The following is a 25,182-nucleotide window of genomic DNA, read 5'->3' as shown; positions in this document are numbered from 1 at the left end:
CATTAGGCCATTGCCTCTCCAATTGCTCTAGAATAGATGGTGGTGAGTTGCTTCCTTGAACCACTGCTGTGCGTTTACCTAACTCTGTTCCTTCCACTGAATCCAGGGCTGCACATTACTGCCCAATGCACAAAGTCAAACATTCCCAAACTAACCCAGGAGTCTTTTGGAGGGATCCCTCCCATTGGCTGGGTTAATTAATTGCTCAGCCTTGTTTTCCTGAAAGAAATTGAGGAGACTCAATGAGAATATGATCAAACTGCTTGGAATTGCTACCTAGTGATGCAGTAAAGATTGCTACACTTAAGTTATTGCTGGGGAGTTCAGACATGTACCACTTCAATTAAGTCATTGGGGGTGTTGATGGCCTAGTGGTATTATCACTAGACTATTAATCCATAAAACACAGCTAATGTTCTAGGGTCCTGGCTTCAAATCCCGCTCACGGCAGATGGTGGACTTTGAATTCAACTTTAAAAAAATAAAGTCTGGAATTAAGAATCTACTGATGACCATGAAATCATTGATCAATTGTCCAAAAAAACCCATCTGGTTCACTAATCTGCCATCCTTACCCAGGCTGGCCTGCATGGGACTCCAGAGCCACAGCAACATGGTTGACTCTGAAGGGCCAGTGACACCCATGAGTAAATAAAATTAGGGACAAACAACAAAGGCTGGCCTTGGCAATGATAACCACATGCCACAAAAGAATAAATTAATGTTTAAAGTTTATTGATTAATGTCACAAGTAGGTTTACATTAACACTGCAATGAAATTGCTGTGAAAACTCCCTAGTCACCACATTCCGGCACCTGTTTGGGTACACAGAAGAAAAATTTAGCATGGCCAATGCACCTAACCCGCACAGCTTTTGGACTGTGGGAGGAAACCAGAGCTTTGGGAGGAAACCCACGCAGACACTGGGAGAATGTGCAGACTCCAAACAGACAGTGACCCAAGCTAGGAATTGAACCTGGGTCCCTGGTGCTGTGAGGTAGTAGTGCGAACCACTGAGCCACCCTTGCAAGGGTTGTGGTGCTCCAAGAGTTTACAGATGTAAGGAAGAGCAAGGCCATGGACAGATTTGTAAACGAGGGGGAGGATTTTAAAAGGGTGGTATTGCCAGGCTGGATGAGAACGCAGGTCAGCAAGTACAGAGGGATAATATGTGGATGTGAGTAAGAATGCTCCATTTTGCTTTGTAGTGTGATTCCTGCATTCTTTCTTGGTCTAGTCTAACCTTCAGTTTAATTGTTTGGAGAATCGGACTCTCTTTCCCATCTCCCTTGAAACACTGAGCAGGCAGAGGAATAGGCCATTCAGTATTTCAAGCCTATCCCACAATTTAGTAAAATCATAGCTGATTTGTATTCTAACTCTTTCTACTCTCCTTGGCTCCAAGTTAAAATGATATGTGTGTAGATGTCTCTCTGGGGGAGGATGGTTGGATTTTGCAGAATCTGAGCAGTTTAAACATGGCATGGTGCCACGCAGCTGGATTTTGGAACTGCATCTATCAGCCTCAGGATTACGCCTTCATACCAGTTCACTCTAAAATCAGGTCCCACTCCAGGTGTACACCCCAACTATTAGCAAAAGAATGAAATGTATTTCTATAGAGCTTTTCATACGTCCAAAGATGTGCGAGTTAGATGGGTTGGCCATGATAAATTATTTATTAGTGTCACGGGGGTTAGCAGGGTAAACATAGGGATAGCCTGGATGGGATCATTGTTGGTACAGGCTCAGTGGGTCTTCTGCACTTTAGGGATTCTGTGATTCCGTGGTCTCAGGATGTCCCACAGTTCTTTACAGCCAATGAAATATTTTTGAAGTGTAGTCCACTGTTGTGACAAGAAATGTGGCAACTAATTTGTGCACAGCAAGATTCCATAAACAACAATGTGATAACGACCACATCATCAGCTTTTGGGTGTTAAGGGATAAGTACGGGAGCCAGGGCACTAAGAAGCTAAACCACCCCATCCCGCTCCCCCCCACCACCACTCCCTGACCCTAAATCTTTTGAATTCACCCAAGAAGTCAAGTGGGGCCCCTGTATCACTCCTCATCCAAAAGACAGTGATTTTCCAGCTGCACTTGTTCCTGTGGTGGGTGGGACAGGAACATTCCACCCAGCATCTCCAACAGGTTAGTATTTTTATTTACACCTTTGCAATGGGACTTAGACCCCCAACCTTCTGGGTGAGAGTGTTACCTGCCGAGTCATAGCTGATGCCATACAGCACTACTCATACTCAACAGTTTAAGCTCTGATTCTCACACCTCTTATATTGCATGTGACAGAAATTGGAGCATTAAATAATGAAACACCACTGTGGGGGTTGCAGTGAATAATGTGGCACATTGTTACAGTAATCCAAAGCATCTTCAGACAATTCTTGTTGTTATAGAGTCATAAAAGTTTACAGTATGGAAACAGGCCCTTCAGCCTAACTTGTACATGCTGCCTTTTCTTTTACCACTAAGCTAATCCCAATTGTCTGCATTTGTTCCATATCTCTCTATACCTATCTTACCTTGTAACTGTCTAAATGTTTTTTAAAAGACAAAATTGTACCTGTCTCTTCTACTGTCTCTGGCAGCTTGTTCCAGACACTCACCACGCTCTGTGTGAAAAAATTTCCCTTCTGGACCCTTTTGTATCTCTCCCCTCTCACCTTACACCTATGCCCTCTAGTTTTAGACTCCCCTACATCTGGGAAAAAGATATTGACTGTCTAGCTGCTCAACATCCCTCTTTATTTTATAGACCTCGCTAAGATCACCCCTCGGCCTCCTACGCTCCAGAGAAAGAAGTCCCAGTCTATTCAGCCTCTCCTTATAACTCAAACCATCAAGTCCCGGTAGCATCCTAGTAAATCTTTTCTGCACTCTTTCTAGTTTAATAATATCCTTTCTATAATAGGGTTAATGAGAAATTGTTAAAATATCAGGATATTTGGCGTTTTTAATAATTTCCTTTGAAACAACGAGAATCCTGAAATATTAAACATGGCTTTTGAAATTTGTTTTATGGGATGTGGGCATTGCTGGCTGGTCAGCATTTATTGCCTATCCCTAACTGCCCTTGGAGGGCAGTTATTTGCCAACCATATTGCTGTGGTTCTGGAGTCACATGTAGGCCAGACGCAGAAGGATGGCAGATTTCCTTCCCTAAAGGGCACTGTTGAACCAGGTGGGTTTTTGTGACATTCGATAATGGTTTCATGGTCAGCAGTAGATGCTTAATTCCAGATATTTACTGAGTTCAAATGTCACCAACTGCTGTGATAGGATTCGAACCCGGGTCCAGATCTTGCTCTGCGTCACTGGATCACTAGTCTAGTGACCATATCACTGGGCCAATGCCTCTCCTTAATTAGAACAATAGAACTATAATGAAGGTGCTTAATATACTTTTTAATGAAATGGGTAATTAATTTTCCGCAGTTTATATCTGGACCAACGCAAGCACCAGAATGGATGGAAACTCGTTTCCACCCCATCATCAAATAGACTCCGGGCTCAACTATTTGACAGAAGCAACATCTCGGCAAACTTTTCATCTTTCACTCTTCCTTCTCCCCCCTTGGATTGTTTGTTCATCTTGCCTTGGGCATGCCTCCAGTTGCAATCTCATGGCACCCATCTGGTGGTCAGGTCAGCACCCTTCATTCCCATTTGTTGATGAGAAAGAAAATCACTTCATGGTCGTGAAGATGGGAGTGTGTTAACTCCCAACTGTGAGCCTCTCGTCCCCCTGACCTCTCGGTTACTGGGATAATATTAATCACACTGAGTATCGAATTCATTCTGTACAGGACCAATCTTTTTTCCATTACCTGAAGCAAGGTCACAGTGGCACAATGACTAGCACTGCTAGCTCACAGAGTTAGGAACCGGGGTTCAATTCGCAGCTTGGGCCTGAAAGACGTGGTGTATTGGCCATGCTAAATTCTCTCTCAGTGTACCTGAACAGGTGCTGGGTGTGGTGACTGGGGCATTTTAACAGCAACTTCACTGCAGTGTTAATGTGCGCCTACTCATGACATTAATACATGCACTTTAAAGGGTGACAGAGAGGTGAAGATATTTAGGGGAACTAAAATCCAGAGCTCCTTAAAAAAACTGTAGTGAATCATGAAACTATTCAGCTTTTGATGTTTCTGAATAAGGATTCACTTAAACTTTATCAAAGCTCAGTTCACCTGAATAAAAAATTATTGATCATTATTTATGGAAATTCAATCCCAAATAAAGTTTATTTATTAAGTATCGCAAGTAGCTTACATTAACACTGCGGTGAAGTTACTGTGAAAATCCCCTAGTTGTCACACTTTGGCGCTTGTTCAGGCACACTGAGGGAGAATTTAGCACGGCCAATGCACTCTAACCAGCACATCTTTTGGACTGTGGGTGGAAACCAGAGCACCTGGAGGAAACCCATGCAGACACGGGGAGAACATGCAAACTCCACACAGACGGGGAGGGTGGGGAGGTGGTAAATCTGTGAAGTTACAGGGATAGGGCCTGGGCCTGTTGGTGCAGGATCGATGGGTCTTCTTCTGCACTGTAGGGGTGCAATGATTCAATAAAATGCAGCAGCCATTTTGTGCCCAGCAAGCTCCCACAAATGTGATACCGAGGAGTGCCCCTACACTGCTTTTCTCTGAAATAGCACCAGGGAATTGTTACATCCACTTGGGATGGCTGGTGTTTAACATCACATCTGGAAGACAGCAATGAAGTATCAGCATGGGTTTGCAGCACTTTAGGTCCAGGAGTGGGGCTGGAATCCACGACCTTCAGATTCAGAGCCAGAGTGGAGGTGCAACAGCATGGCTTGAAATACATTAAAGACACAGACGAATGCATATCATTGTTGTTACCAAGTTCAGGGCTTTGATTTTATTGAGATATCTTCTCAGGAAGTTTCCAGGGATGGTGACGGAAGCTTAATAGATGTTGCAAGGTTAACATGAGAGGCTAAGCATTCCCGAAACGAAATGGAAAGACTGTAGGTTGAAGCACTGCCAAGTTAAGTGGGGACGAGAGCCAGTGAAGTTCAGAATCTCACTTATTTATTGGAGCATTTATTTCTGCCCTACATTATTATGTTTTATGGCCCTCAAGATGAATTATTCCATTGCGTTTCGAAACCTTTTGAGCCTCTCTCTTGCATTACTTAACGACCAGACTAATAATATCCAATTCACAGTAACCCGGCTGCCTCACGCTCTTGTTTCTGTTGGACATGAGCCTCATCGCAGTTGGATTCATCTCAACCTGTCAGTATATTGGCTGTGCTAAATTGCCCCATAGTATTAGGGCGACTAGCTAGGGTAAATGCATTGGGTTGCAGGGCCTGGGTGGGATTGTGGTCGGCGCAGACTTGATGGGCCGAATGGCCTCCTTCTGCACTGTTGGGGTTCTATGATTCTATAACCTTGTATTCCTTTCTCGCGTACGTTTATCCAGCTTCCCCGGAATTGCATCCGCACTGTTCATCTCCACTGCTCCCTGTGAGAGTGAGTTCCACCCTCTTCTTCACACAGAAGAAGTGGAGTGTGGATGAGCTGCCAGAGGTGGTGGTAGAGGTGGGTACAATCGCAATATTTAAAAGACATTTGGACGGTATGTGGATGGGAAAGGTTTGGAGGGATATGGGCCAAACGCATAGGACACCTGGTCAGCATAGACGGGTTGGGCCGAAGGGTCTGTATATCTCTATGACTCCATGGGAGGTATTTTACAGCTTCTCTCATCCCAAAATTGCAAAATCCCACCCGAGGTTAATGGACCGTTCCTTGGTCGGCCCCTTAGCTGCTCCGATTCCCGTGGCGGGCGGGACATAAAACACCGGCCAATAACTCTGAATTCCTGACTGGCTTTATTAGTGACTATCTTATTCACGGCCCCTATTTTTGGATTCAACAAAACACCCGACAGATACAGTGAATAAACCACATCCCAAGCTCCTTAAGGATTCCGATCAGGAACCGGGACTGTGTGGGTCAGAAAGGCTCCAATTTGTTGTCAATGCTGATTTGATTCAGTTGACCAAGAGAAACAAGTAAGCAGCACTCTGGATCAGCATTCTGGGGGAAATCACATCATTTTCCCAGTTTTGACTATTATGAAATGATCCCGCCACCAAAACTGCGCCCTTCATCCCTCACCCCCCCCGCCATTAGAAGTTCACACAAGGACAGGATGGGTCAGTCTGTGGTTGAACACCCTGCTAATATTTACTACCTAAGCTCATACATCAAATATGTTGACTTGAGCAAGGTCTAAGATCATAGAATCTCTACAGTGCTGAGGGAGGCTATTCGGCCCATTAACTGTACCGATTCTCTGACAGAACATCTTCCCCAGGGCCTATTCCTATTACCCCATATATTTACCCCGCTAATCCCCCTAACCTACACAACTTGGGACACTAAAGGGCAATTTAGCACAGCTAATCCACCTAACTTGCACATGTTTAGATTGACAGACGATACCAGAGCAGCCAGACAAAACCCACACCGACATGGAGAGACTATAACAGTTGGTCACCCAAGGCTGGGATGGAACCCAGGTCCCTGGTGCTGCAAGGCAGCAATGCCAAACACTGCGCCATGGAATAGGAGCTGATGTAGGCAATTCAGCCCTTCAAACCTATTCCACATGAGCAAGATGGTGGCACAATGGTTAGCACTGCTGTCTCATACCCTGAGACTGTGCCCACTTCATTCTAGACTCTCCAGGCAGCATCAACCCTGGTAAACCTCTCGAGGGGGAAGTATTGTCGCTGGATTGGTAATCCAGAGACCCAGGCTAATGATCCGGGAACCCGGGTTCAAATCCCGCCAGGCAGATGGTGGAATTTTTTAAAAACCTGGAATTAAGAATCTACTGACTACTATTGTCAGGAAAACTTATGTGGTCCACTAATGTCCTTTGGGGAAGGAAATCTGCCCTGCTTAGCTGGTCTACATGTGACTCCAGACCCACAGCAATGTGATTGATTCTTAAAATGCCCTCAGGGATGGGTAATAAATGCTGGGCCAGCCAGTGACACTCACATTGCCTGAACGGATGAAAAAGTGAGTCAGTACAGCTCCAGGAAGTGTCTTTGGGGAAGATGAAAAAGGGGGTTTGGAATTACGTTTAAAGCAAGGGATTTATTTTTCAGAATACAATGACTGTCGAAGTGTAAGTATACCTTGCACTTTTCTTCATACTTGTATAGTTTTGCATGAAGCTGTTCGCAGATGAATCACAGAATCATAGAATCCCTACAGTACAGAATGAGGCCATTCAGCCCATTGAGTCTGTAGTGACCCCAATCCCACCCTGGCCCTGTTTCTGTAACCCCCACATTTACCCTGCTAATCCCCCTGACATTAGGGTCAATTTAGCAAGGCCAATCACACTAACCCACATATCTTTGGAGTGTGGGAGGAAACCCGAGCACCTGGAGGAAATCCACGCAGACACGAGGAGAAAGTGCAGAATCCGCTCAGACAGTGACCCAAGCCGGGAATCGAACCCGTGTCCCTGGCGCTGTGAGGTAGCAGTGCCAAACACTGTGCCACCATGCCATCCCCATGACCAGTAAGTCAGCAAGATACAGATACTGAATGACAGTATGAAGGTTGGTGAGTGCCATTTCATTTTATTTTCCATGTGCTAAATACAGATTGTGTTCATTTTCAATTTCCAATCTGATGGATAATTCAGATTTATACATCACAAAACTCTATCAAAAATTCTTTGTTATTAATAAACAAATGGATAATAAAGATCTTATTGAAGTGACGTGCTCAGTATTTGGATGAAAGTACACAGGCACCACATATGAAACAAAATTTGCCACAGTTAAACACAAAGGTTCCTATAACAATATCATTTAAAGGGACACTCACTGTGAAATGTCAGCCAGGTTAAATGTGGAAACGTGCAGGGAGAAGGTGGGAAAGTGGAGTTGAAGATTATCACATCAGATCAGTCATGATCTCATTGAATGGCACAGCAGTGTCGATGGGCCAAATGGCCTACATCTGCTCGCACCTATGTCTTATGGTCTTGCCCAGTGGTGTCCAGAATACAAAGCAATGACACACAGATTTATAAATTATGGTAACAAATTTAATTAATACAGCACTCTAAACATAGCAAGATGGCATAATGATTAGTACTGCTGCCAGAAACGCAGGTTTCAATTCTGGCCTCAGGTCACTCCTGTGTGGAGTCTGCACATTCTCCCAGTGTCTGCATGGGTTTCCTCCGGTTGCTCTGGTTTTCTCCCATAGTCAAAAGATGTGCAGGTTTGGTTGATTGGCCATGCTAAATTGCCCCATGTTGTCAGTGGGAGTAGCAGGGTAAATATGTGAGGTTATGGGGATAGGGCCTGGGTGGGACTGTTGTCAGTACAGGCTCAAAGGGCCAAATGGCTTCCTTCTACACTTTATTCTTTATCCCAAGGCACTGAACTAGAGTGTTGCCAAACAGAGTTTGACGTAACCACAGAAGAGGAGATTGGTCAACGAGGTAATTCGTTAAGAAGCATCTTAAAGAGAATGCAGGGAGGGATTTGCAGAGCTTAGGGCCCAGGCAGCTGAAGGCAATGGTGGAATGAATGACTGACAAGAGGTCAGTACGGGACATGTGCAGAGATCTTGGAGGATTGTGAGGCTGGAAAAGATTCCAGAGATGGAGAGAGATATGATCATCGAGCACTTTGAAAACAAGTATGTAAATTTTAAGTTTGAGGTGTTGCCAAACTGGGAGCCAGTGTAGTTGAGAGCTCAGATGATCAGAACTCAGAACGATTTTGAATATAGGCAGTGGTATTTCCGACCAGTGCAGGTTTTAAGAGGATGTGTCTGCTTAGCAATGCATGTTTCAAATAGTTATTTGGTTTCAACACCTGGTCCAACATTGATCCCACGGTATACAGAATATACAGCATAGTATACAGACAATACAGCATGGTATACAGAGTATATAGCATGGTATACAAAATATGCAGCATGGTATACAGAATATACAGCACCATATACAGAATATACAGTACCATATACAGAATATACAACATGACATATAGAATATACAGCACTGTATACAGAATATGCAGCACAGTATACAGAATATACAGCACGGTATACAGAATATGTAGCATGGTATACAAAATATACAGCATGGTATACAGAATATACAATACCGTATACATGATATTGAGAGAGCCTTGCAGACCTGGGCACTGGCACTGATGAATTATCAGCCTTGACCCAGTGACTAACGCTGTTATCTCCAGGTCAGAACAAAGTCCCACTGCGGAGACTGGAGCTGGCGTTCCAGTAGAGGGGTAGAGGGAGTGGTGTGGGGGGGGCCACTGTGGAAGTTGCCCTCTCAGATGGGGGAGTCACTGTGGGAGGTGACGTCTCAGGAGGACAAAGATTCCATGGCACTATTTTGAAGGACAGGGGAGTTCTCGCCAGGTGTCCTGGCGAAACTTATCCCTCAACCAACATCATGAAAAACTGATTCTCTGCTCGTTATCATACATAGCCATTTTTAGAAGCTTGCTATGTGTGAATTGCCTGCTGCATTACCCACATTACAAACACTTGGGATGTGAATAGTGCTACATAGATGCTACAAATATAATAAAGTGCTAGAAATAATATTTGGTGGCACGATGGCACAGTGGTTAGCACTGCTGCCTCAAAGACCTGTGTTCAATTCTGCTGGGTCGCTGTCTGTGCAGAGTCTGCAGGTTCTCCCCGTGTCTGTGTGGGTTTCCCCCAGGTGCTCCGGTTTCCTCCCACAGTCCAAAGGTGTGCAGGTTAGGTCGATTGGCCATGCTAAATTGCATCTCAATATCAGTGGGATTAGCAGGGCAAAACACTGGGCTACAGGATAGGGTGGGATTGTCTTTGTTGCAGATTCGATAGTCCGAATGGCCTCCTCTGCACTGTAGAAGTTCTATGGTTCTCCCCATGTCTATATCAGTTTCTTCCGGATGCTCCAGTTTCCTCCATGGCCATGGTAAATTGCCCCTTAATGTCCAAAGATGTGCAGGCTAGCTGGATTTGACATGGTAAATTGCCCCTTAGTATCCAAAGATGTGCAGGTTAGGGGCATTGGCCATGCTAAATTGCCCCTTAATGTCCAAAGATGTGCAGGTTTGGAGGATTGGCCATGCTAAATGCATATGGGTTACAGGGATAGGATGGAGGGGAGGGCCTGGGTGGGCTGCTTTTTGGGAGTGTTGGTGCAGACTCAATAGACTGAATAGCCTGTAGTGATTCTATGGAAATCTCTCTAAGGATGCATTAACTGAAGTTTGTGCCTCTCTGGTTGAATGATGGTCTTGTGGGGTTCCAGGAGTCTTACTGCTTTCTTGACATGAGTGTGGGGGGCTCAGCAACAGGAGAACTCTGTGCAACTGGAAATGAAAGGAGACAAGCCCTGGACTAGCTGTTCCACTGCATGTGCTCACTGTACGTTATCACTTCCCTCTCTCTCTCTCTCTCCCACTCAATCAGGGGAAGCTCGTTTTTAATAACATTCAAACCCAGTCTCAACACTAATGACGTCCATCTGCTGGGCAATGATCCTGATTTCAGCGAGAGTCCCACCCCGCAGATGGGGAGTTCAGGGTCACATCTGGAATGGATTCACTGAACTAACCGAGCAGCCGTATCCAACAATCAGGACACTGTACCCTCCTTGCTAAAACAATCCCCAGATTTACAGATCCCGCATAATTTCACTTCCGGGCAAGGAGCCGGCTGGAAATCCAAGTGACTGAAGGATACCTCCAGTTGTGCAGATTGCAAAGGGATCTCCAGTGACAATAACTAATGTGGGAGGATAAAGGGAGAGGGTGGGATGTGGGGAGAGACACTGGCTGCTCATAGAAATCATAGAATCCTACAGTGCAGAAGGAGGCCATTCAGCCCATCAAGTCTGCACCAATTACAATCCCACCTAGGCCCTATCCGCATAACCACTGCATTTACCCTAGCTAGTCCCCCCCCCCGACACTAAGGGGTAATTTAGCATGGGCAATCCACTTAATATGCACAGCTTTGGACTGTGGGAGGAAACCAGAGCACCCAAAGGAAACCCACGCAGACACAGGGAGAACATGCAGACTCTATACAGACAGTGACCCAAGGCCAGAATTGAACCCAGGTCTCTGGCGCTGTGAGGCAACAGTGCTAATCACTGTGCCACCGTGCCACTACCCACCACCACCATCCCCCCCCACCCCACCCCCCCCCCCCCCCCCTCCCCCCCAATGCTCTTGTATTTTCCAGGGAATTCTTGACCAACTTTCATCTTGCAATCTCAATAAAATGTTGACATTTTAAATAGATATAATTGACCCATAATATTCAGCCCATTGGAAAGATCATTTCCTGTCTGACAGTTGACAGGACACAATTGGCTTTTTGCACATTATACTCAATGGATTCCGAAATTATTCATATACAGCCATACTGGAGTGTGGCCTCTCTGCCTTTTCCTGCCAGCCAGAATCACATTTAAATCTCTAACAAGCTAGCAGTCACCTCCAGGCAAGACTCCAGATAGGCATGGAATATTCCCAACAAAACTCCCACTGGGAAGGGAACAGAGCACGTTTCATGCTTACTTCAGGAGTGTGTGCGCGTGTGTGAGAGAGAGAGAGACAGAAAGCAGCACAGTTGCATCAAAGTCTAAGTGAGCAGGACTGCTCAATCCTTACCCCCCGGGAGACAGGACTTTCTTTGTGGCTCCTTTGAAAAAAAGCCAACAAAAAACAAATTTTATTTTGACACTGGCCAGCTCCAGATGTTGGTGGATGCATGAGGGGGCGGGGCTGACAAGTTGGGAACAGTGGAAAGTTTTAGCATTAACAGCAGCACCTGGTGAGGGGGATGTGAGTGAGCCTTGATCACTGCAGACAATATCAGCTCAAAGTTAGCAGTAATGTTTAAAAGTCTAGATAATATAATTTCCAAGTTAGCAGTAACAGTGCCTCACAGCACCAGGGACCCAGGTTCGATTCTTGGTTTGGGTACTGTCTGTGTGGAGACTGCACTTTATCCCCGTATCTGCATGGGTTTCCTCCGGGTGCTCCGGTTTCCTCCCACAGTCCAAAGACATGAAGGTTAGGTGCATTGACCCAAATAGGCGCTAGGCTGTGGTGACTAGGTGAATTTCATAGTAACTTCATTGCAGTGTTAATGTAAGCCTTACTTGTGACCAATAAACAAACTTTAACCGTAACAGTGCCTCACAGCACCAGGGACCCGGGTTCGATCCCTGGCTTGGGTCACTGCTTATGTGGAGTTTGCACATTCTCCCCATGTCTGCATGGGTTTCGTCCAGGTTCTCCTTCCACAGTCCCAAGATGTGCGGGTTAGGTTGATTGGCCATACTAAATTGCCCTTTAGTGTCAGGGGGATTAGTGGAGCAAATGCAGAGATTTACAAGGGTTGTTGGAACGGGTGCGATTGTTGTCAGTACAGGCTTGATGGGCTGTAGGGTTTCCATGATTCTAGATAATATAATTTCCAAGTTAGCAGTGACTTTTAAACTACACAGATGTGGTGGATGAGTATTCTATCTAGAGCCAGAGTGTTGAGTCATTATTTGGCGCCTTGCAGCAACGCACAAGAATATTTTGCCCCCATGTTGTTTTGTTGAGACGCTCACAGGGCGATGTCAGTCCACAAAGTGCCCTCCATCAACGCGCGTCATTCCCGGGGAGCTCCGAATCCCCAGGGGGAAACCCCTCTCCAGCCAATCGGATCGCTGGGCGTGACGTGGGCAGGGTATGTGACATAAAGGGGGTGGAGTGCGGAGGGGGAGGGTTTCCCCGGGCTGCAGCCACGAGGTTCCAGTCTGAGCAACAGTGTGGGAGGGAGAGCTGATTTTTCCCTGGAGTAACCAGCACTGTCTCTCTGCTTCCCCAACACTGCATTCTGTTCCAACCCCCCTCTCCCCACCTCAACCAGGCAGCAACTTTCCAAATGCAACATGCATTTTATCATTAAAATATTTCTGAACCCCTCTTCTCCTGTCCCTCATCCCCCCCAAAAATCTCAAACAAATCTCAACTCAAAAGGTTACCTTTATCAAGCATTCTGAGTATAACATTTTGGTGTTTGAAATGTCTGCTTTATTTCACATTAAAGCATCAGCAAGTTAAATAACCGGTTTGATAAGGGGGAGGGGGCGAGAGGGAAATCATTATTTGAGTTTCCCTCAGCAGGGCAATGCTGTACCTGGGTAATATGACCCCCGGCCCCACATTCCCCCTCCCTCAGATCTCGCATGTTTAAACAGCACACTTGGACCAGGGTGCTGGGCTCAAACCCATTCTTTCTTTATTTCTCATCTAAGATACACATTTTGCCCTCTTTGTATTTCAGAATTTTTTTGGGGGGAGGGGAGAAGAAAGGTTAGCATCGAGACTCCCTTGTGAGAGAACACTCTGTAAACTTAACAGCTCACCGTCTACAAGTGAATCCAAAATCTTTATTTAAACCGAGGTTTCACAAGATCCCTGTAATGCTTTATTTATCTGGATCCGGATCTTTCCAACTCATAACTGGGAATTACAATTTTTACAATGAACTCACCCTGCCTTCCTGTTTGCAATTAAAAGTTTTAAGGAAAATTCATCTGGTGTAACGTGTTAATAAAGAAAAAAGATTTTGACTTACCTTGTAACGTCCTTTGATCTGAGAGATTGGAGTTGCCCCTGTTCTTTTTCTGCTGTATTTTAGGTTCAGTTGGACCCCGTGTGTGTGTGGTCTAAAGTCTGATCTCTCTCAAGCTTCAAGTCTTCAGGAGTTTAAAGTCAGTGCTTTCATGATGTAGTGTACTTGCATCAGAGAGAGAGAAAAACTCCTCTACAAATTTCAAAACCGACCCCGGAGTTTGTGCAGAAATGAAGCAGCCAGATCCCAAAAACACACACACACACAAAATAACTGCACACTCGTTAAAAAAAACTCTTCAAGTCAAATCTTCAGATCCAATAGCAGTTAAAAAACTTTCCCCGGCTGTTATTTCAGAGTTAGAAGTAATTCCATAACACCTCTCTGATCACGAATAAATAATTAAATATATTTTTTAAAGAGATGCTTCACTCACAAAAAATAATAGTCACTATTTTAAATTCCTACACGTACAGGATTAAAAGCAGCCCCCAGGTCGAAGTTACTGCAAGTTCCCTTACACTAACCCTCGCACACGCCAAACCTTTTTTTTGGGTCGTTTCTGCTACTCCTGTGCTGATTTTTTCTAACTCTTCTAAGTGCAGCCCAGAGGAAGTGTCGCGGACTTTTATAACAAGCCTAACCTTTTTTTCCCTTGATAATGAATCGATGGGGTTTGAGGAGGGGAGGAGGAGGGTGGTGGGTGGGGGGCAGCGGTGGGATGTCTAAACCCGCCCACTTGGTTCAGAGCTCCCTGGAAGGCTAACTGGGCTCATTCACTTATCCTCACATAGAGGAAAGGAGCCCCAAATCTTGGCATACCCTGCAGACATTCATTGAGCACTCTCTCTCTCACACACACACACTGGAGCCATTACATCTCACCACTCCATCTCTCCCCTGGTTAACGTAATCTCTGATTTCTGGACCCAAATGTCTAACCGTTCTATTTAAAGTACTTGTGTGGCTCTTCCAAAGAGCTGGTCTATACAAGAGGGGCTGAAGGGCCTCTCTCTCTGTTCTTTCCCATCCTTTGCTGGGGTTCCTGGCTGTGTGGATTTGACTGTGTACCTCTCTCTCTCACACACACACATAAAACGTGTATTGAATCTTTCAGGAGGGAGGGAGACCCTTCATGTACTAGCCCCTCCAAAGAGGTGTCCCAATTAAATCTCACTTCCCTCACTTTCTCCCCATAGCCGGGCAAAGACTTCTCACTATTCATGCAACGGCTCCTATCGTTTTGCCACTTTTTGTTTTATATAATAAAGTTGTCCATTGGCTGCTCTGGGCGTGATTAAGAGAACTGGACTCTAAATAGACAATGGGAATTAATTCAGAATGAAGGTATCCCGCAGAATCATTCACTAAAGGATTTTCAGTCTGCCCTGTAACATCTGTAATTATCAACAGAGGGCGCCGCTGGCGGCCACTGAGCCATAGGAGGCACAGTGTAAGAAACCCCTCTCCAGCAGAAAGTGATGATCGAATTAACGCTTTAATGCCAGTCCCGAGGTGAATGAAACAGAATTTCGTTTCTGCAAAAATATACTTTGTTGGTAAAATATCTGAAAAAAGATGACAAACATTTCAAAGTGGCCACCACACAGAGTGCAATAATGTTCCAAGTTCTCAGTTTAATTTGATTTATTATTGTCACATTTATTGGGATATAGTGAAAAATGTTGTTTCTTGTGCGCTATGCAAAACATACCGTTCATAGAGAAGGAAAGGAGAGAGTGCAGAATGTAGCCTTAGAGTCAGAATTAGGTGTAGAGAAAAATCAACTTAATGCAAGGTAAGTCCATTCAAAAGTCTGATGGCAGCAGGGGAGAAGCTGTTCTTGAGTTGGTTGGTACCTGACCTCAGACTTATGTATCTTTTTCCCCATGGAAGAAGGTGGAAGAGAGAATGTCCGGGGTGAGTGTGTCCTGCTTTTCCGAGCTAGCAGGAAGTGTAGATGGAGTCAATGGATGGGAGGCTGGTTTTACATACGTGACAAGTGGAATTTTCTCATGCCACCCGCCACGGGAATCTTAGCGCACGGGACACAGAAGGTGCAAAGTTTCATTAACCTCGGGCAGGATTTTCCGGTCTCGGGGTGAGCACGGCTGGAAAATCTTGCCCCATGTAACACTCTGAGCTGCTTCAATACAGGCAGAGAAACATTAACAGACATTTCAAAATGGCTATTACAGATGGTACAAAGGTATTTAAGTGTTGTATGCATTGATCAAGTTTCTCTCTGAGATGCTTCAATGTAATAGTGATACATTATATTTACAGGTGGCACAGTGGTTAGCACTGCTGCCTCACAGCGCCAGGGACCCGGGTTGAATTCCAGTCTCGGGTCACTGTCTGTGTGGAGTTTGCAAATTCTCACTGTGTCTGCGTGGGTTTCCTCTGGGTGCACTGGTTTCCTCCCACACTCCAAAAATTTGTAGGTTAGGTGGATTAGCCATGCTAAATTGCCCTTTAGTGTCCAAAAATGTGCAGGTTAGGAGGATTATCCATGCTAATTTGCCCCTTAGTAGCCAAAGATGTGTAGGTTAGGTGAATTGGACATGCTAAATTGCCCCTTAGTGATCAAAGATGTGCAGGTTAGGGGGATTGACCATGCTAAATTGCCCCTTAATGTTCAAAGGTGTGTAAGTTAGGTGGATTGGTCATGTTAAGTTGCCCCTTCGTGTCCAAAGATGTGTAGGTTAGGTGGATTAGTAAGATAAATATGTGGGGTTACAAGGATAGGGTCTGGGTAAGAAATAAAAAGGTAGGCCGGTGCATACCTGATGGGATGAATGGTCTCCTTTTGCACGGCAAGGATGCTATGATTCTTTGTAATATTGACTATATATTCAATGTGAGTCTCACAGCCTGAGGGAGCTCTGTACAATTCCCCTTCCTCAGTTCACTGTGGTTGAAAGGTGTTAGACAGCAATCTTCCCTGATTGTGTACCTGTGGCTGCTGTCACAAGCTTTAGTGCGTCCTTCAGCTTGTAGTCCTGGGCTTTGGAATGTGCCATGGGGTGGAACTCTGGAAAGAATCTGATGGGGAAGGCCTTTCTCACCACCAACCAAGCTGGGTCTTCGTGCTTGTTTGAAAGCTCTGGTAAAATTGAATAGAATTTTACAGCTGCAGAAATAGCCCGATTAGTCTGTGCTGGTATGTATACTTCACACACAAGCCTCCTCTCACCCCTTTCATCTTGGTCTATCAGGATATCTTTCAATTCCTTTCTCTTGCTATTGTTTGCCCAGATTCCCCTTAATGTATCAATGCTATTCACTATAACCGTAGTGGCAGTGAGTGCCACAGTCTACCCACTCTCTGGGTAACAAAATTTTTCCCTTTTGGATTTATCAACAATTGTTTTGTGTCCAAGTTCTGGATTCTGCCAACCAATGGAAACTTGCTTTCCCCCCCACCACACAGCTCTTGTACCGTTATGGAGTGCATTAACTAGCAGATGTCCTGGGGTTAAATGTGAGCAGACAGAGGTTTGTGATTCCTCTGTCTGAGAGCTGTGGGGAGGGTAAAGTTGTCAGGATTCATAGAATCATCAAATCTCTGCAGTGCAGAAGGAGGTCACTTGGCCCTTCAAGTCTCACTGACTTTCCGAAACAGCAGTTCAGCCCTATCCCCTTAAACCCCGAAATTTACCCTGCTAATCCCCCCCCTTTCCTAACCTACACATCTTGAGACACTAAAGGCAATTTAACATTACCAATCCCCCTAACCTACACATATTTGAGGTGGTACAGTGGCACAGTGGTTAGCAATGCTGCCTCACGGCGCCAGTGACCTGGGTTAGATTCCCAGCTTGGGTGACTGTGCAGAGTTTGCATATTCTCCCAGTGTCTGTGTGGGTTTCCTCCGGGTGCTCCGGTTTCCTTCCACAGTCCAAAGATGTGCAGGATAGGTGCATTGGGCCATGCTAAATTGCCCCTTAGTGTTGGGAAACTAGCTAGGGTAAATACATGGGGTTATGGAGGTAGGGCCTGGGTTGAATTGAGGTCGGTGCAGTGTCGATGGGCCAAATGGCCTCCTCCTATACTGTAGGATTTTATGATTCTATAATCTTTGGAGTTGGGAGGAACCTGGAGGAAACTGTGATGACTTCAGCCAGGCTAATGAGTTTGGCTTGCTAGAGTATGAACTGTCTGATGAGTCCTAATTGATGGTTAAATCAGGGAGCCTCATGCTCATGCTTTAAAGCATATGTGTCAGACTCTCAGCCTGCATTCAGCAGGGAGCAACTGGAGGGCTGGCTGTGTACAGATGTATGGTGTAAATAAAGTAACTTGGTGATGGGACTTTCACTTCCATGGTATTAAAGAAACCCATGCAGACACAGGGGGAACATGCAAACAGCATACAGACAGCCACCCAAGCTGGGAATCTAACCTGTGTCCCTGACGCTGTGAGGCAGCAGTGCTAATCACCGTGCCACCGTGGCACCCCTTACCAGGAGGTGCATATTCCCTTCCCAGTCCCTCAGAATAGATGCACTGAGGACATAATTCTGGCAAAACTCATGGCTCCTTGTGACAGTCCATGTGTTGCTAACATCTGATCAGAATTTTCAAAGTCATGTTTCACAAGAGTATTTTGCCTAAATCCGACAAAGAAGTTAAAGCTTTAAAAGTAATCCACTTGGAGTTTAAACTATATCAGCGATGAGGCTTACAAAGCATTTATTCTGCTGGAGCTCAGACATTTCTAAATAAATTAAAAACAATTTTACAATGTAAAAACATGTCTTTTGTAAAATGTACAAGCCTATAAAAGTGCATTGGCTATAATAACTATGGATCACATTTATTTGGTGACACGGTTTATAATGTAGGTGGAATTCTCAGATATTGTTCAGTGTTTTGGAGAAATGCTGCCTGATTCCTGTTAATGGTAGTCATGATTGTGGAGATGCCAGCATTGGACTGGGATAAACACAATAAGAAGTCTCACAACACCAGGTTAAAGTCCAACAGGTTTATTTGGTAGCAAACGCCACTAGCTTTCAGGGTTTGCCACTACGTCTGGTGAGTGACAAAGGGGCAAACCCCGAAAACTAGTGGCGTTTGCTACCAAATAAACGTGTTGGACTTTAACCTAGTGTTGTGAGACTTCTTACTGTGATTCCTGTTTCACTGGACAAATGCTCACAAAAATTGAATATAATGGATAGAGCCGTGAAGAAGGCTTATAGTGTGTTAGCGTATATTAACAGGGGGTTAGAGTTTAAGAGCCGGGGGTTATGCTGCAACTATGCAGGACCTTAGCGAGACCACACTTGGAATATTGTGTTCAGTTCTGATCACCTCACTATAAGAAGGATGTGGAAGCATTGGAAAGAGCACAGAGGAGATTTACCAGGATGCTGCCTGGTTTGGAAGGTAGGTCTTATGAGGAAAGGTTGAGGGAGCTGGGGCTTTTCTCTTTAGAGTGGAGGAGATGAGAGACGACTTAATAGAGGTTTATAAGATGATGAGGGGGATAGAGTGGACTTGCAGAGATTATTTCCTCGGGTGGATGCAGTTGTTACCAGGGGGCATAACTATAAGGTTCATGGTGGGAGATATAGCAGGGATGTCCGAGGTAGATTCTTCACTCAGAGAGTGGTTGGGGTGTGGAATGCACTGCCTGCTGTGATAGTGGAGTCGGACACTTCAGGAACTTTCAAGCGGTTATTGGATAGGCACATGGAGCATACCAAAATGATAGGAAGTGGGATAGCTTGATCTTGGATTCGGACACAGAGTGGCACAACATCAAAAGCTGAAAGACCTGTACTGTGCTGGAATGTTCTATATTCTATGTTCTATAATTTGTTCAGAAGTGGCTCTGGTTCAAGGAGAAGGTTCTTCTCACAACAGAAGTAATAGTTTAGAGTTTAATAGTGAAAAGGAAATGCCGAGCGTTTAACAGGGTTTCCTGGAGTGCGCTAACCATTTTTTCAAAGGATGCTTCTTGTATAATTGGAGCTGTGTTTGGTAGCTCTCCCACTGCTGGCTGGGCACTGGGATGCCTCTGTCTTTAAAGAGTGTCTGACATGCACTAACCTTTTCTTTGAAAAACACACACACACACACACACACACACACACACACACACACACACATATACAGTTGCATGGAATCCTGTTTAGCTAGTTTATCACATTGAAAGGCGGGGCAGCAGGCGGGGAATATAGGCAGCACGTGGTACAGTGGTTAGCACTGCTGCATCACAGCGCCAGGGACCCGGATTCGATTCCCGGCTTGGGTCACTGTCCGTGCAAAGTCTGCGTGTTCTCCCCATGTCTGCATGGGTTTCCTACGGATGGTCTGGGTTTTTCCCACAGTCTGGAAGACGTGCTGGTTAGGTGCATTAGCCATGCTAAATTCTCCCTCAGTGTACACAAACAGATGCCAGAGTGGGGGATTTTCACAGTAACTTCATTGCAATGTTAATGTAAGCCTACTTGTGACACTAATAAATAGAAAGAAATATTCATAAATTGCTGCTCAAACAGTGAATCTTTAAAACTTCATTCAAAAGCCCTTGGCAGAAGGATGGAGAACCAGATGAGACAAATTTGAGGTGATTAGTAAATCAACCAAATGTGACATGAAGAAAGAAGTATTTTGTTCAGTGGGTTTGATGAATAACAGAAAGGAAAAAAATTGCAGGGCTCTAGGGAAAGGGTGGAGTACAACTGGCTAAATTGCTCTAGCAGGAAGCTGACATGGCCTCAATGGGCTGAATGGCCACCTTTTGTACTGTAATCCTCTTTGTCATTCTATAATACGAGGCACTTCTGCCGTGTGTTTAAATGTGGGGGCAAATTACATTGGCCGGATCTTCTAAAGTGGACATTTACAGTGGATAACACTGCTTTTGAGAACACAGTTCTTTGGGAAAGGGTGAATTGTGTGTTACTGCTGTCATGGTGATAGAACATAGAACATAGAACATTACAGCGCAGAACAGGCCCTTCGGCCCATGATGTTGCGCCGACCAGTTAAAAAACAATGACCCACTAATCTAAACCAATCCCTTTTCGTCCATAAACCTATCCACGGATCTCTCAAACTTTTGATAGAACTTTTGAGTTCCCCAGTTCCTTATGCTCCTCTGAAGGGAACAGCAATCTTCAAATCCTTCATCATAATTTCATCCACAAGCATTAGTGAGCACCATCACACCCCACTCTGCCCAGTGCGGATGAATAACAGAAGGGAAAAAATTGCAGGGCTCTGGGGAAGGGTGGAGTGCGACTGGCTAAATAGCTCCAGCAGGGAGCTGACATGGCCTTATTGATTTCTGAGCTGTGACTCCATGGACTAATACCTCTGGGACAATTGCTTACAGCTTCCTAGTCCCCATGCCTGAATTAATCTAGGCTGGCACTCCAGCAATTAATCTAGGCTGACACTCCAGAGCAATATTGAAGGAGTGCTGCATTGTCACATGTGCAGACTCTCAGGTGAGATGCCAGTTAACTGGTGACATGGTGGCACAGTAGTCAGCACTGCTGCCTCACAGCGCCAGGGACCCAGATTCAATTATGGCCTTGGGTGACTGACTGTATGGAATTTTCATATTCCTCCCATGCCTGTGTTTCCTTTGGGTGCTCCAGTTTCCTCCCACCATCCAGAGATATGCAGGTTAGATGGATTGGCCATGCTAAGTTGTCCCTTCGTGTCCCAAGATGTGCAGATTAGGTGGAATGGCCATGCTAAATTGCCCCTTCGTGTCCAAAAATGTGCAGGTTAGGTGGATTGGCCATGCTAAATTACCCCTTAGTGTCCTAAAATGTGCAGGTTAGGTGGATTGGCCATGCTAAATTGCCCCTTAGTGTCCTAAAATGTGCAGGTTAGGTGGATTGGCCATGCTAAATTGCCCCTTCGTGTCCAAAGATATGCAGGTTAGATGGATTAGCCATGCTAAATTGCCCCTTCATGTCCAAAGATATGCAGGTTAGGTGGATTAGCCATGCTAAATTGCCCCTTTGTGTCCCAAGATGTGCAGGTTAAGGGGATTAACAGGGTAAATGTGTGGCGTTACAGTGATAGAAACTGGGAGGGTTGCTCTGTTGGAGAGCCAGTACAGACTCCTTTGGCTGAATGGCCTGCTTCTACACTGTAGGGATTCTATGATTCTATGAAAAGATCCTGTGATACCATTCAAAGAAAAGTCAGGTGATCTATCCGAATGTCCTGAGAAGTATTTTTGCCTCGGACAAATAATCTGACCATTATCACATTGTGTTTGTCAGGGAGTGCGGTGTTGTAAATTGGTGGCTGTTTAACTACAGTGGCTATACTTCAAACACTCTTCGGTAATTGTAAGGCACCTAAAGTTGTGAAAGGTGTCATAGCAATGCAAATCTTCCTTTTTCGATTTGACCACTGTTTTCGGAGTACGTACCTTTCTAACAGAATGTAACTGGTCTGTGATCTTCAGGAAGCGTAAAGGAGAACATGCCCTTGTCTATATAAATGGGGACGAAGTAGAAAGTGTCAAGAGCTTCAGGTTTTTGGGTGTCCAGATCACCAACAACCTTTCCTGGTCCCCCCATACTAACAATATAGTTAAGAAAGCCCACCAACGCCTCTACATTCTCAGAAGGCTAAGGAAATTTGGCATGTCAACTACGACTCTCACCAGCTTTTACAGATGCACCATAGAAAGCATTCTTTCTGGCTGTATCACAGCTTGGTATGGCTCCTGCTCTGCCCAAGACTGCAAGAAACTACAAAGGGTTGTGAATGTAACACAATCCATCACACAAACCAGCCTCCCATCCATTGACTCAGTCAACACTTTCTGCTGCCACGGAAAAGCAGCCAGCATAATTAAGGACCCGACGCACCCCAGACATTTTCTCTTCCACCACCTTCGGTCAGGAAAAAGATGCGTACCAACCGACTCAAGAACAGCTTCTTCCCTGCTGCTGTCAAAATTTTCAGTGGACCTACCTTGCATTTTGTTGAGAAAAGCAAATTACTGCAGATGCTGGAAACTGAAACCAAAAGAGAAAATACTGGAGAACCTCAGCAGGTCTGGCACCATCTGTAAGGAGAGAAAAGAGCTGACGTTTTGAGTCCACAAAGCTTTGACAGAGTCATCTGGACTCAAAACGTCAGCTCTTTTCTCTCCTTACAGATGCTGCCAGACCTGCTGAGATTTTCCAGCAGTTTCTCTTTTAGTTGCACTAAGTTGATCTTTCTCTATACCCTAGCTATGACTGCAACACTACATTCTGCACTCTCTCCTTTTCTTCTCCCCAATGAACAGTATGCTGTGTCTGTATAATGCACAAGAAATAATATTTTTCACTGTATCCCAATACATTTGACAGTAAGAAATCAAATTAAATATAATCTACTTTTTCACAGCCAAGAGTTAAAGTGAATGACAATGGGTAAAACTTTCTTTGAAAACACAGTGCATGGTTTAGGATATGGGATGTGGTGGAGGCAGAACCAGCCATGAATTTCAAAAAGGAACTGGAAAAATACCTGAAGAGAAAGATATAATCAGGGCTAGGGGGAGGGAGGAATTTGCAGCATTGCTCTGGGAAAGAGCTGACATGGACACCAGGGGACAAATGGCCTCCTTCAGTGCATAACCATTCTATGGTTCCATCATGAAATGTCAGCTTTTTTCTCCCCTTACAGATGCTGCCAGACCTGCTGAGATTTTCCAGCATTTTCTCTTTTGGTTTCAGATTCCAGCATCCGCAGTAATTTTCTTTTACCTGTGGCTCGATCATTCTGGGATTCTATGTTGGACGTTGGCAATTTGCCACAAAAAAACAGACGCTCAAAACATAGGCCCTTACGTGGAATCGAAAGATCATTCAATGGAATGTTACAAGGTGGTGGCACAGTGGCACAATAGTTAGCACTGCCGTCTCACAGCGCCAGAGGTCCAGGTTCAATTCTGGCCTCAGATCACTGTCTGTGTGGAGTTTGCACATTTTCCCTGCATCTGCGTGGGTTTCCTCCGGGTGCTCCGGTTTCCTCACACACTCCAAAGGTGTGCAGGTTTGGTGGATTAGCCATGCTAAATTGCCCCTTAATGTCAGGGGATTAGCAGGGTAAATGTGTGGGGTTACGGGAATAGGGCCTGGATGGGATTGTGGTCGGTACAAACTTGATAGGCTGAACAGCCTCCTTCAGCACTGTAAGGATTCTATGATGAAATAACCAACTTCTAAATCGAGGAATTGTAAGAGGCAAGCTGGGAACTGATGCGGGAAACACTTATTCATGTGGAAGTATGATTAATAGCTGCAATGGGCTTTGGGTAGAGCCAAATCTGCAATCATTAGTCAGACTGTTTATCGTAGTGACGGTGCGGGAATAGATTCTTTGGAAGAAAGAGGCTGGGCTGATTGGTCATTCTGATTTCGTTAACCAAACGTTATCCCCCTTGGTGTGCTCGATCTACGCTTCCAAAGTTTCTTTTCCCATTACTACCACCACCCAGTCTCAAAGTTCTGACTCACTGGGGAGTCAGCAGCTCTGCTCCAACAATGCAAACACCCTTTTCTTTCATCTTGCTCCTTCCTCCACCTACTTCCTGCTCCGCTCCTGAAGATGTTGGCTCTCCACTGCAGCACAGGTCTCCCTCCCACGACCCCCCCATCCCCACTTTGCCCCCACCCCCCGCACCATCTTGCAAAAGAAAATGTTTTGAATTTACACCACATCTTTCATAACCCCTCAGCAGATCCCTGTCAACCGACAAACTACTTCTGAAGAGTATTGCTATTAAGAACATAAGAACATAAGAAATAGGAGCAGGAGTAGGCCATCTAGCCCTTCGAGCCTGCCCCGCCATTCAATAAGATCATGGCTGATCTGTTGTGGCTCAGTTCCACTTTCCCGCCCTCTCCCCATAACCCTTAATCCCCTCTCTTATCAAGAACCCATCAACCCGCTTCTTAAAAATATTTAGCGAGGCAGCCTCCACCACTTCAACGGGCAGAGAATTCCAGAGATTCGCCACCCTTTGAGTGAAGAAGTTCCTCCTCAACTCCGTTCTAAACCGCCTCCCCTTTATCTTGAGGCTGTGCCCCCTAGTCCTACTGTCTTTTTTGAGCGGGAAGAGTCTCTCCACCTCTATCCTATCCATCCCATTCATCATCTTATACGTCTCAATGAGATCTCCCCTCATTCTTCTAAACTCTAACAAGTACAAGCCTAGTTTATTCAGCCTCTCCTCATAGCTCAATCCCCTCAACTCCGGTATCAGCCTAGTAAACCTCCTCTGCACTCCCTCCAGGGCCAAAATATCCTTGCGCAGGTGCGGCGCCCAAAACTGCACACAGTACTCCAGCTGCGGCCTCACCAATGCCCTATACAGCTGCAGCAAGACCTCCCTACTTTTATATTCAATCCCCCTCGCTATGAAGGCCAGCATCCCATTCGCCTTCCTGACCACTTGCTGCACCTGCAAGCTGGGTTTTTGCGACT

The 25,182-nt window shown here is 45.3% G+C and overlaps 1 protein-coding gene and 1 long non-coding RNA gene across 2 annotated transcripts in view; one reads left to right on the top strand and one right to left on the bottom strand.

Moving 5' to 3' along the window:
* Positions 1-14,299, bottom strand: part of has2 (hyaluronan synthase 2) — a 33,114-nt gene extending 18,815 nt beyond the window's left edge. The window contains exon 1 of the mRNA XM_080193937.1: positions 13,720-14,299. The gene's annotated coding sequence lies outside the window, so the exon portion shown is untranslated. The remainder of the gene's footprint in view (positions 1-13,719) is intronic.
* The window catches only part of LOC145346546 (uncharacterized), a 110,877-nt gene continuing 94,316 nt past the window's right edge, over positions 8,622-25,182 (top strand). The window contains exon 1 of the long non-coding RNA XR_013887708.1: positions 8,622-8,745. This is a non-coding gene — a long non-coding RNA (uncharacterized LOC145346546). The remainder of the gene's footprint in view (positions 8,746-25,182) is intronic.

This window comes from Carcharhinus amblyrhynchos, chromosome 8 (assembly GCF_965287045.1).
Source record: "Carcharhinus amblyrhynchos chromosome 8, sCarAmb.v2.hapA, whole genome shotgun sequence".
NCBI classification, from domain to species: domain Eukaryota; kingdom Metazoa; phylum Chordata; class Chondrichthyes; order Carcharhiniformes; family Carcharhinidae; genus Carcharhinus; species Carcharhinus amblyrhynchos.
The sequence above is the reverse complement of the archived record's forward strand: the minus strand, read 5'-3'. Positions and strand labels throughout refer to the sequence as shown.